Source organism: Podarcis vaucheri, assembly GCF_965113315.1.
Source record: "Podarcis vaucheri genome assembly, chromosome: 12".
Taxonomy (NCBI): domain Eukaryota; kingdom Metazoa; phylum Chordata; class Lepidosauria; order Squamata; family Lacertidae; genus Podarcis; species Podarcis vaucheri.
The window spans coordinates 25,283,102-25,297,156 of NC_138750.1; the positions used below are offsets into that span (position 1 = coordinate 25,283,102).

The 14,055-nt window shown below is 39.7% G+C and overlaps 1 long non-coding RNA gene across 2 annotated transcripts in view; it reads right to left on the reverse strand.

The window, feature by feature from the left end:
• LOC309515591 overlaps positions 1-14,055 on the reverse strand; it is a 190,279-nt gene that overhangs the window by 173,822 nt on the left and 2,402 nt on the right. The gene's annotated exons all lie outside the window — the stretch shown is intronic.

Sequence of the window (14,055 nt, forward strand, 5' to 3'; positions counted from 1 at the left end):
GTCTGTTTTCATGGACATTCCCATGTTTGAAGTAGTCCACTCACTAGGCTGATTTCCAACAATGCAGTCTGGATTGTATTCTAGTTGTACATAGCTAAGGAAGAAGAGAGGATTGACTCCAGTCCTGTGCATTTCGCTTAGAGTGATCTGTATGTAGGAATTGTATCTTTGACTTCTTTTTTTAAAAAATCGGAACAATGGATTGTTTGTTGCAATTATGAACCACTGAATGATTTTTTTTTTTCATTTTTCATCCAAGAAAAATGAATCAAAAATGACTAATAAAGAAAAAGAAAAAGTTGGACTCGTGGGCTTTGACAAAGAAGAGATAGACAAGGAGGTGCAATACCATGCCCAAGCAGTGACAATGCCAGAACGCTGTGTCTGGTCATAACTGTTTGGAGTACCACAATAGTTGGAAAGGGGGAATGGGAAAGAATAAACTGCCTAATGAAGAAGGGAAACATTAGCTGGAGGACATACAGAGCATTTCCAAATATTTTGTTAAATATTTGCTATAATGGCTGCGTCCAAAAGTAGCATTCTTTTCACTGATATGTAGCAGCAACCCCTCTGACTCAAATTATTTCTAAAACACATGGCTCACCATTGTAAAAAAATTGCACAGACTGCACAATACAGAGTGTATTAATGGCATTGCAAGAACAGAAAGAGACAAGAAATCCATATGGCTATTCATAACCTTTAAATACTCACCAATATCTGTGTTGCTGAATTAATCAGTCTCACGATTATCAGCAATTTAGCTGCATTTTGTTAGTAATTAGCTTGATAAATTAGCATCTGCAATATAAAACTTGACATCTCATTGTTGTCTCCGCTTTATGGTAACTCTGCAAAAAAAATTGCAGCCTACTTGATAATAAAATTATCATTTCTCATATAATATAAATAGATATAAAAAAACAAAGTTTGACATGCTGAATACTAGAGGAAAAACATGCTCCATTTATATTCACTGGGCAAAATATCAAAGATTAGTAGTTCATAATGCAAACTTCAATAGCGTTGTTTAAAAAAATATTAGGATGTTTTCATTGTGGGCTGCTGTGTCTTGTGAGTAAAATATATGCTCAATTAATTCATTTTCTGCGGAAGAAACTGGCAAACAGACTTTGAGGCAAAGGGACTGCATAAATGGTAGTTCTTAAAAAAATTTAATGACTCCTTCCACACAATCTGGGATAATCTAGTAACAGGTGAAAAATTAAACATATTCCCATTGAATAAACTCTCTCCAGAATACGTATTTCTGAGACGTATCTGTGTAAGGGTGCTAAAGATTTTTTTCCTCTCCCCAAGCAAATCTGAAAAGGCCTGGGGAGTCATCTTTCCCAGATGAGCATCTGAAGGCACTCCTGATTAAAATTTCTTGACTTCCCAATTAATGGAAATCAGAGTAGGTATCTTCCTCTAAAAATGCTAAAAATATAGTAATTATCCTGTACAGATGTGCTGCTATAAACACAAGACTCTCTCTGGCATTTTCTTTCAGCCATGATTTCCATTGTAGAAAATGGTACTAATCGAAACATCCCTATTAATCTGAATTTGAGATATTTCCTACAATGTATATTACCTTTCTACTGCCTACAAACCTTCTGCCAGGATTTTTTTCCCCTCCTCCTTTTTAGGAGGTGCTTTGAGAGGAATATACCATGAGAACAATACACAGCTGCTGCTGTATAGAGATATCTAATTGTCAATATTGTGGAATTTCTACAGCTTATTACTTGCATTCAGTCTAATTCTGGGCAAATTGCCAGTCACTTCAGGGACGTTCAAGTGAGCCATAATACACGTGATACGACATCACAGCTTTAAGATACCCGGCTGTTTTGCCTCTGGCCAGGGAATGTTTGTACCAATGCAACCGAGTGAAAGGGAGGGGTCTGACTACAAATAAAATAAAATTTGTATTTTTTTTCAAGTGGGCTGCATTTCAAGCCCAGATGTTAGTAATGAAAGATTCAATTTAAGGATTTAAATTACAAATAAATAAAGTATGAAACAGATGTGATTTTTAAGGAAGTTCAAATTATCCAGGAAGAAAAATATCTCTGTGCATGACAAAGTAATAGGGATTGACTTGAGAGTCTGTTGAAAACAATCTGCTATGCTAGATACACCCTTAGGACAGGATTGGTTTGGAATGGGAAGGACTGGTGGAGCTTGTCATTAAACAAAAATTGTGTTTAATAAAACTTTATAACCGTGATTAATCCTATGAGGCCCTAAAGGAGTTTGCAGTTTCTGATAAACACATTTTCCTTGTTTGCAACGGTAATAATATTTCGAATTGAATGGGATATGAACAAAAAAATAAATAAATTGAAGGGTAAGGGGAAAAAGAGGGGAGAATGTGCCAGTATAACTTATGAAAAATCTCATAGCCACAAAGGAAAGAAAGGACCACCCACAAGCGGAACCTTAAATTGTGTATCTGTAGTGAGGGCAGAAATATACAGGTACTTTCAAGTCTGTTTTTCCTGCAATGCAAATAATAGATTCTCCTGTGAAGAGAAAGGAAATTATTTGAACACTTCAGGACCAGATCAGACTACCTGAGTCTATCTTGCCATGGAACCTGTATTAAACCAGCAGGGTGGAAAGGAGATTTAAAATGCAGCCTCAGTGGGTTGGGAAGGCAGGGATGGGAAAGGCTTCCCTGGCTGCCTGTGGTCCCCCCCCCCTCGAAACAGGAGAAGGGGTCTTCCACATGAGCACCACTATTAACAATCCATCCTGCCAGGAGACGAAAAAAACCTGCTTTTAAAAGTGGTTTGGAATAGAGGAAACAAAAAAAGGTGGAAAATCTACCGGCTTACCTATCCTGTACTTTAAACTGCACCGTACCCCCAAAATTTGTATGATGATGATGATGACAATGATTTACTCACATGGTATAGATTGGACAGCGACTGGCATATATTAGTTTTTAAAAAACACATATAAAAATGCATTGTAGAGGGGGAAATTGCTTTGCAAAAATGTGTGTATTTAGCAAAACTGCCTACAGAAAAGGCGTGTGTTAGAAGAAATTCACACTAAAATGTTGGTGATCTTTCATGAGGAATTTAAAATGAAAAAAGAAAAGAAATGTAATATGGAAATACAGAGGGCTGAACGTATGACTGGAAAATAAGAAACCAAAACCAAAATGGATAGATTAACCCATCACTAGCAGCGTGTTACCATTTCCCTGCTGCCCACTCTGTTAGAATCTAACTGGATAGCTCAGTTGGTTAGAGCATGGTGTTGATAACACCAAGGTTGCAGGTTCGATCCCCGTAAGGGACAGCTGCCTATCCCTGCATTGCAGGGGATTGGACTAGATGATCCTCAGGGTCACTTCCAACTTTACAATTCTATTATCTATGATCTACAATTCTCAGCTCCTAGGGCGACCATGTATCCTACAGTGAACAGCCCTCTAGTTTGAAGGACTGTCTAGAGCAGGGGTCAGCAAACTTTTTCAGCAGGGGGCCGGTCCACTGTCCCTCAGACCTTGTAGGGGGCCAGACTATATTTTGAAAAATAATAATAATGAATTCCTATAGCCCACAAATAACCCAGAGATGCATTTTAAATAAAAGCACACATTCTAGTCTTGTAAAAACACGCTGATTCCCAGACCGTCCGTGGGCCGGGATTAGAAGGTGATTGGGCTGGATCCAGCCCCCAGGCCTTCGTTTGCCTACCCATGGTCTAGAGAGAAGTTTGGGGCCAATTAATAATGTGTGTGGGATGTGTATGGGATAAGTAATTTCTGAACCACAGTTGAGTGGTAAAAGCTACAGTGCCATGTGTGCCGGAATAACAGTTGGAAGAGAGGAGAAGGCACACCCACCCACCAGTAAAATGGGTTTTGGAGAATGCATGAAAGAAAATGCTTTTATAACTGGGGTGAGGGTGACAGGCAATGTGGCTTCCATGTCAGTGCTCCCAAGAAAGGAACATGTGTTTCCTAGTCCATCTCCAGCTGTTAACAACAAAGCCGTTCATCATCTGTATCCAGCCTTATCAGGTAGAGCAGAAAAGGAGAACCTCCAGATACCGTTGGATCTCATCAGCCCCAATCAGCATGGCCAATGGTCATGGAGGATGAGAACTGTAGCCCAACGATATCTGGACAGACCCCAGTTCCCTAACAGTAATGTCGAGACTCTCCATGCAATTATTCTTGAAAATAGTTTTGTCCTGCTTTCTCTGGGCACTCCAGTTTATTTGCAAAACACGGTAAAAACAGTCAGTGCAATTGCTTTCTTTAAATGCACAAAGCTTTTCCTAAGGGGCATAGAAGCAAGGCAGCTAAGGATAACGTGGTATATCACAGGGAGCAGTTAGTTGAACATGCAGGTGATCAAGCCTGAACTGTAAGTATTTTATAGGGATTGGGGAATATCAGACTATAGGCTACTACCATGAGTGCTGGAAGGAATACAGCTCCCTGCTGCAAGGCCCATTTCCACCTGGCCTAGGGGGCGGGGCCCAGACTCACCTTGAACAGCTAAAAGAGGCTCCTGTGAAGCTGGAGGGATATTGCTGGAACAACTCTTGGGTTGGGGCAACTGACTGAAATGCTCTAAAGTGTTTTAAATGATTCTAATTTTGGTTCTTCTGCTTTGTTTTTGTCGGGTTGGTGTTGGTTTAATGTTTAGTTGTGGTTGGTGGTTATTTCAATTCGGGTATAAGTGTAAACTGTTTGTTATTATTATTGTTATTTGGTTTCTATTGATTTATTGGTTTGATTGTTGCTTGTATTTTGTTTTTTAATGGTTGATGTTTTATTGTGTTTTTATATATGTTGTAAGCCGTCCAGAGTGGCTGGGGAAACCCAGTCAGCTGGGCAGGATATGCTGTGGAAAACCCCAGATACTTAGCAATATGGCTGGTTTCCCTGTCTTTTGGTCAGTGCTTTATGATGTTACACCAGTTGCACCTCTGTTTGACCTCCATCAGGTCTAGGACCTACAGAGGGTCAGACCAAGTCCTGATATTGAAAACTAAAATATCAGCAACCAGAAGACACCAGTAGCACACATATCAGGACCTGTGCCACAAACCAGATTTAATGAACATATTAGAGTGCTCTGTAAATTGATAGTTAAAGTCTTTTGTATATCAACCTTTTATGCTCCTCCACACCCACCCAACACTCCTATCCCTTCTTTTAGACTCTTTTAGCTTCTTTTAAATTCTTATAGACTTTCATATTTACCTTCTGTTTTAATACCTTTTAGCTTTCCAAAACACTTTTCAGATTTTAAATGACTGTACCCCACCCTTTTATGCTGGTCTATGACCGTAATAAAGATTTGCCCTCATGTCCATGTGGAATTGGTTCTTGGCTCCAATTCTGACACGGCCACCATAAAATACAAAGTACCTCTAAATTTTGAAGTATCTCTTAGAAGTTGTTGTCCTATATCTGTGTTTACTGTCTCCTCAGCTTTGCCCTGTGGAGGAATTATCTTTATTTGCTCAAATGCTTAGAACATGTCACCAGTGGATCTTCATTGCCAAAAGATAAAATAATCTGAGACCACTCTGTTACCTTTGACAAAATGTCAGCACTTTTAAATGTTATGGTATTATTATGTACCAAGCAGCACACTTAACAGAAAGGATTATCATCCTTACTTTGGTGCATAAAAGGCAAGTAATTCACTGTGCATGTTAAATGTTTAGGGCAATTGAGTCACAGCATAAATCCAAACTAAATGAAAGGGGTTTGTTATCTTTCAGACGCTGTGGTGAAGCACAATCAACAACAACAATAATAATAATAGGCCATTTTATGGCGTTGGCTTTTCACGTTGCATCGACTGATAACCTTCAAGTTCATAATTCCTTGGTACAGGATACAAATGACAGTAACATGTACTTCTTGATTTCAATATGATGCAATCATTATCATCCAAACCAAAGAAACCAACCACCCATCACTCACCTAGCTGTTAGCATGGTGGCTAGGGGGGTTGTAGCAGTAAGAAGAAAACAGGGGTAGTCTCTCTCTCTCTCCCTCTGATTCTGCTTCATAGTGGCAACAAGTAGGGCATGAAGGAGATTAGTCTCTATGACCCATGGCAGCATTTAGCTCTGAGGATGTTTGACATTAGCATAAGCATTGGGTATCCTGGGAAAATTACACTTCCCATTGCTTCTGGAATATTGCCATAGCAGCATTCTAGGCACCAGCAGGAAGGGGACAAAGAGAAATCAAGCTACCTACACTCCATTCTGCTGCTGCCCTGGAAAAGAAGAAGGGGAAAGAGCGTAACCTCTTCTCCTCACCCTGCTGCCACTTCAGCTCTTACCAGTTGGAAGAGAAATATCCCTTCTCAATCACTGTTATGCTGCAGAAACTGTTTCAGCAACTGAGCGACTTATGGAGGGCAGCAATTAAGAGAGGATGTAGAACTCTCTATCCACTATTGCTCATAATTGCTGGCCCAAATAAAAATCAGGTCTGGGAGAATTCACCCATCACTATCAACATCACCACTTTTTCAGGAAACATGGGATTCAAATGTTCCTTGAAAATTGTCACTGTATTTGATTGTTACTGTTTCGCATATGTACACACACACAGCACGATCCCAGGCAAGAATTTCCCAAAAATGTCTCTTAGCTGGACAGGAGCATTCCTTGCAAATCACACAAAAAGTTTCATAAAGGAGCAATATTTATTTTAAAGTTGACTTCCATTTCAATACTGAAAAATTTAAATGCATATCCTGCATTCTGTCTAACACAGCATGATGTTTTCCAGTTCTGTGATTCTGTACAAGGTACAAATACTTGGCTATAGAACTTAAGTTACAGTATAGAGCTCATACACTTTGCAAACTGTACTACATAAATATCAAACACACAAGTACCTCTTGGAAAGAACAAATTTTATGAGAATATTCATAATTAATTATTATAAACTGATCGCAGACCTCAGAAATGGATTTTCCCCCTGTGATGACTTTTAGGCCTTGATGTATTATTGAGCAAACAATGATGCTTTTGATCTTTATCCTTTTCAACACGGCCAAGCATTGACCCAGGAGCAGATAAATAAATGGAATAGGTCACATATTACTGTAACAGTTTTGGGGCTTAGGCTTCTATAAAGGCTTAAGCCTCTAAAGGAAATATAATGCTGCCTTTGATATATATTTAAATGAAGGGACGGAAGAAAGTATCAACTTTAAATATAAGATATATAGCAATAAGTAAGGTAAGCAGATCTCACTTTGCCATGCCGCAGGGGAAGGAACCTATGTGAAGTAGTGGCACCATAAGATAGATGAAGATAGGGCTTAGTCAGTGAATGGTGCAACACTACTTTTTAAAGGCATGGTCCTAGAAGAGTGGGGTACATTTTCTGGTTGGCAGGCCAATTTGAAAAGAGAGAGCAGGGGCACTCACCTGCCAAGCACCTGAATATCTGAAAGGTACCAGGTTTCCCTGCCCTTGTTAGGAGCTAGACAGCATTGTTTTAGCCCAGACCTGTGGTCTTCATAGCTTTATAGTATTTACACACACATTAAGATTTTCCAGCATTGCAGAATTCCCTACATCGGAGTGGCATCGGGGAACATCACAGTGAAATGCCGTACAATGGCAATACTGTAACGAATATTAGCAATATAAAATCCATCAATTGGGTAATTAAGGCATCTTTTATCATGCTAATTGTCATGTATGCTCTACAACTGTCTCTCTCCTGACTACTGTCCCTCTGCTGTACTAGAGAAAAGAAAAGGGAGCAAAGAAAATAAGAGAACCTGCACCATTTAGGACAGCATTAAGCCCTTTGTGTGGATTAAATGAGCAGCTCTGTTTCCAGAGCTGTCAGTCTGGAAGCTTTCATGAGCACATGTGTTGTGTGTGTGTGTATGGGTAAAGGTAAAGGTAATCCCTCAGAGGGATGATAGAACCTACCGGTAATTCACTTTCCTGCTATTTGTTCTATATTTAATTATCTCTTTCTATGACACACATTGGAAGTATAGGAGATACTCTCAAACCTTTACAGATAAACCCTTTTTCTCTCCCTAGTGGTTCTAACATGACACAAGCCATTACTGAAGATTGACAGAATACTTTCTGCTAGCCAAGATATTATATAAGACAGGAATATTATATTTTAATGATTCTCTTCATGGTGAGATATTTGAAGAGCTATCTGCCTCCACAGTAACTAACTGTGGAGCCTTCAAAATAGGATACTACCCAGAGAAATACAATCCTATCAAGTATTTCCAGCTCTCTCTTGTCTACCGCTGACCACAATGGACTTAAAAGAAGGTCCTGCCCCACCCCAAAATCCATCTATACAGATACAACTTTAGTAACTTCCAAACTGTAAGTATTTTGTGGGAGAGACTCAAGTGCACTAGTACCAGCATTAGCTAGGAGTATATGCTGAGTAGAACACATTTTTAGCAGTGCACAGTCTCTGGCTGAACACCCAACATCACTAGATAAAAGAGGATTTGATACTGGACGTAAGACTGCCATTGTGACTAGTAACCATTATCCTCCATGAATTTGTCTAACAGCTTTCAAAGCTGTCCAAGCTGGCAGTCATCTCTGCCGTGTGATTCTTCTTTATCAAGAGATGCTGGGAGTTAAACTTCTGCAGCATGATTCTGAATACCACTCGCTGAGCGAAACGAGCCAAGAGAGTGTTGGTTCACATCCTGTGCAGCCATCTGGTTGGCCAGAATGCTGGACTAAATAGGCCTTTGTTGGATCCAAGAGCAGGGGTTTCCTTACATTCTTATTTCTGCCCAAGACCATGGAAAGCCACTGCCAGTCAGAGTTGACAGCCCTGGTCTAGATGAACAGATAGCCTGGCATGGCGTGGCACAGCTTGTCATGCTCCCATTTGTGATCGTGCTGGTCAATAGCACGTTAGGGATTTTGTCACTGCGTAGTGTAGGCTCATTTCCCGGGAAACCCTTAAATTGCTATTACAAATTAAAGAACTTAAGAGGGTTCCTGGCTAGATTAGGTCAATGGCCCACCTAGTCCCTCATCCTGTTCTCACTGCAATCAAACAGTTCCTTATGGGAATCCCTGAGTACAATAGCACTTTTCTAACCTATGATTCCTAGCAACTGGTATTCAGGAGAATAATGCCACTGACAGAGGAGGTAGCTTTTGATACTGAACTGAAGGTATATGGCAGCATCACACTTTTCTCCTTTTCTGCCAAAGTCTAGTCTATTCTTCTTATCAACAGCATTACTGTTGTTTCCAGAGGTCTAATATAGCCTTGAAATATTACGGTTGTTCCTGTGCCTTTAAAATTTGATTTGGACTCTGAAATGGAAGAAGCCTTGACAAGAAATCAATTGAAATTTACTACCCCTCCACGGTTTTGCACATTTTTGCTTCTCAGTAACTTGACTTTCCAATGTTTCCCCCATTAACATCTTGTTAATGCTGGGCAGGTGTTTCCCAGTGCAAGGCTTTCCATTAACACAATGTCAGTGGGACAAGCACAGATGAGAGAAGGATTATTGGGAGCTATGGGGAACTGGCACCATAACGGAAGCTGTACAGAGAAGCAGCATGATGTTAAAATGTGCCTTTTGAAATGTCTGTTGTGGAACTTGTGGCAGAGATCTGACTCAATTAAAACGTCCCTGCTATGTACCACCGCCTTATGCAAACATTGGTTCTGAAATGACTCCCCCTCCCCTTTATTTTGTTCAGCCTCATATCTGAATCAGCAGATTTTTAAACACTCAATATATCTTTAAATGCCAACGCACAACAAGTATAGCAGGTGTTTAATTGTTGTTTAAATATCCACATTTTTCACATTTTACAATCACAATTAAAATTAAGCAATAACACCAAAGGAGTTCCGGTATGCAGCAATAATACTTACCCATATAGTGAAATTGATAAGGTTCCAGATATAATGATGCCCATTGTGGTAACCCTGTGGTGACTGATTGCTATTCTGCTGTTAGCAAACAACTAAGAAATACTTTATTTTTTTCTGAATTATCAATTTGTTTCTAGCATATGAGAACAATGAAAGCCTTAAGGGAGGATACAATAGTTAGTGAGGTATTAAAACAGTTATAACTAATAAAAACACTAAATCACGTTAGATATGCAGCAGTGTGTCATTTCTGTTTTAATAAAAAAGTACATTATTCTCTCCTCAAAATTACAAAATTTTATTTTTTCACTCATTGCCAGCATAAACAGAAAATTAAAAAAAGTAATAAATCTAGACTTTCTGGCATTGTCACTTATGTAATTTTCCTGCTCCTTGGAAGAAAAAAAAAGCCCACAGAATAAAACTAGCTGAAGATGGTTTGTTTGGAGAAAAAATTATTTGCATCTATTGTTTTGTTTTGTTGATGGGGAAGATTGGGGAATTGCAAATAAACAAGATTTGATTTTCATAATGTCTCTATGAGTTTATTATTGGGATATGTATATGAGCAGGCTATCAAGCACATTTTTTAAAAACTATGGAGCCAATGGCACATATATTTAAATTCTCTGAGGTAGCTGAGTAACTAGATGGATACAAACTGCGGTTTATATGGGAATCTAGGGGTCAGACAAACGCATTAGCTGAAATCCTTCACAGTGGGAGTTCTGCTACATAAATTAACTGTTCCTAACATGTTCAAAGATATTTACAAACTGAATGTGCCAGAAATCATATACTTCCATCCCTTTCAAAAGGAAATGGGGGGGGGACGACATGAGAAATTGGAGGTACTAAGTAGTTCATGGTTGGGAAACCACCAGATGTTGTAGAACTACAATTCCCACCATCCCTGACCATTGGCCACACTAGCTAGACATTATGGGAGCTGGAGTCCAATAATAATAATAATAATAATAATAATAATAATAATAATAATAATAATAATAATTTATTTATACCCTGCCCATCTGGCTAGGTTTCCCCAGCCACTCTGGGCGGCTTCCAACAATAAATTAAAATACAATATTATATTAAACATTAAAAGCTTCCCTAAACAGGGCTGCCTTCAGATGTCTTCTAAAAGTCTGGTAGTTGTTTTTCTCTTTGACGTTTGGTGGGCGGGCGTTCCACAGGGCGGGTGCCACTACTGAGAAAGCCCTCTGCCTGGTTCCCTGTAACTTGGCTTCTTGCAGTGAGGGAACCGCCAGAAGGCCCTCGGCACTGGACCTCAGTGTCTGGGCAGAACGATGGGGGTGGAGAAGCTCCTTCAGATATACTGGACTGAGGCTGTTTAGGGCTTTAAAGGTCGGCACCAACACTTTGAATTGTGCTCTGAAACGTACTGGGAGCCAATGTAGGTCTTTCAAGACTGGTGTTATGTGGTCAGGACATCAGAAGAGACACAGGTTCCCCCACCCTTAGACTAGCCATAAATGGCATTTCTCTTATTTGTGTAGTGGCATGCTTTTCGTAGCATGCTAGTGTTTAAACGTTTCAGAGCTTAATTCCACTTTCCTAATGCATATGCATTTCCCATTCTTCAGAATAAAGTATATATATTTAGAACTAGTTTAGCAACTGCATAAAAGCACCAGAATGCTAGGAAATGTGGAGAGAGAGAGAAAGAAAGAGAGAGAGGTGAAGGCAGCAGTAACTTATAGGTTTCATGAGCTTGACAGAAGGAAGGAATTTTCCAGACTTCTTGGAAATGCTAGCAGTTCCAAACATATTTAAATTACTCGTCTATGAAACAGGCGCATTAGATACTTTCAGCTATAACATTTTATTTTCCCTCTGTCTGCTACACCTTGGTAAATATTAACTCCTTCATGCATATCATAGAGTTATTGTTGCAGAGAAAGGGAAATTGCTATCAAGCGGATTTTAAAGCTAGACTTTGAGAGGGCTTCCATTCTGCACACACCACAACCAGAATTTGCCAACTGACACTTTATTTTCGCCTGCCATAATAAATATTAGATACCAAGCTGCATACACACACACACACACACACACACACACACACACACACACACAATGAATTAGCATATATATTTGATGCATATATCAGAAAGCAATGTTAACATGCAACCAAAATAGTCATGTGTCTCTTGAAGTAAAGGCAGATTCAGTTATTCCTCCAGGTGGATTTGGGGCAAGGGCCGGCATTCTCAGGACCATAGCTTGCAAATATGCTCACTACCAGTCCCCAGAACCCCCTGAGTCCTCCTGTGTGTGTAAAAGACAGAAATGGAGTGTGAAAGGAGAATGGGAGATGAAATTACAGGATATGGGTAAAAATTCACTGAAAAGCATGTGGGGGTGCGCAACGAAAAATATGAAAGAATAAGCTGTCTCCACTTAGAGCCTCTGGACCTGCAAATTCTGCCTAAAATGGGGAGTCACAATACCTCTAAAACAAATGTCTGTGCCTAGCTTGAGGAAAGCTGAGCTGTGAAACTCCTTGCCACAAGGAAAATGCTGTGGCAAAGAATTTAGCAATTTCCAAAGATGGCTAAGAGAGCAGCAGAAAATTATTTCAATAACTACAAGCTGATTGTGCTAAACTCTGCCTGCAACTTCTACTTAGTGACTGGCGTGCTTCAGTAATTTCCGTTGTCTGCAGAGGGCCCTGGGAGTAGAAAAAATGAAAAACCCCAGCATAGCCAATATTAGCTAGATGGACCGATAGCCTGGCTCTGTATGTGGGAAACTAAAATGATAGCTAGAGAGAGCCAACTGTTTAGTGGTAACCAAATATGGATAACAAAATGTAGGATGAGACCGGGTAGGCATCAGTAATGGGCCCTTTGCCAAAGTATGCCTGGCAGGTACTGACACTGGCCTTGCAGAACAGAAGCAGTTCTTAGCCTCCATTAAAAGTTGGTACAATTGGCACTGTTGAATTTAGACCCTAGTTCAGATGGGGCTGTACTCTGCAGAGGTTCAAATTTTCTCTAGCATAATGAAAGAATCTGGGATTTCTTATAATAAATAAATGACACCATGCAGCAACTTTGGAGAAGGAAGAATGTGGTGTATCAAGATGTTTGGCATGCAATTCCTTGCAACACCACATAGAATCCCAGGATTAATATTAGAATTGTATAAAGTTGTATCAGGGTTTGCTAGGCAAGGTCTTGTTTTCCCCCCTTCTTTTTTAGAAGTATTGTATATAAAAGCATTGACACGAGCCAATTCTCCCTATGCTTTGCTGAAAGTGTAAAGCTATTATACATCTCTTTGTGTGAGAATGTCCACAATGCATATATTTTGGACAGATGCTACTGATGTTTATTCTTGTATCTTGAAGGGGGGAGAAAAGAACCCTACTTAACACTACTATATCGTTTGCTGGCACTAACAAAGGAACTGAATGCGAAGCAGTCAGGCTTCATCCAGCAAGCCCCGTTGCTAGCCAAATACAGGCTTACAATTGTTGAGATGAGAAAGAGACGACCATCTATTCATTCCCGCGCTAAGAAGATGATGAACTATGCTGCAACCGAGCAGGAATCAATCTTTTCAAAAGAATGTGTTTGAATATTTAGCCCAGGAAAATGTGTGGATTTCTCCGATGAACATTGTATAATGGCCAAACAGCTAAGCCATCACACGCACATACCAGACAGAAATTCCTAATGCTCTCATCAGCAGAAACCATATTTGGGATTGAAGAACGATTCATCCAGATTCCCTTTTTTAAAAAATGCGTCTCAGTTTTTATAGCTTATTGCAGACATTAGTTTGACTGCCTCCATAGCCTTTTTTCATACCACAAGAGTCCTCAGGTGATTTTATAATTCCATGTATGGGATGCATTTAAATTAGAGAATATAGACCTATGACATTTTACAGAGGAAATCATCACTTTTCCATATGTTCGAAAGACACGTTGTTGCTTCGCTGGGTATGGAAACAGATGACCACTTATTGCAGGAATAACCAGCACGGTGTCTCTAGTCTCAAAGATATTGTTGGACTAGAACTCCCATCAGCCCCAGCCAGTGTTGCCAATAATCAGGGATGATAAGAGTTACAGTTCAACATCATCTGGAGGGCAATGTGTTGGC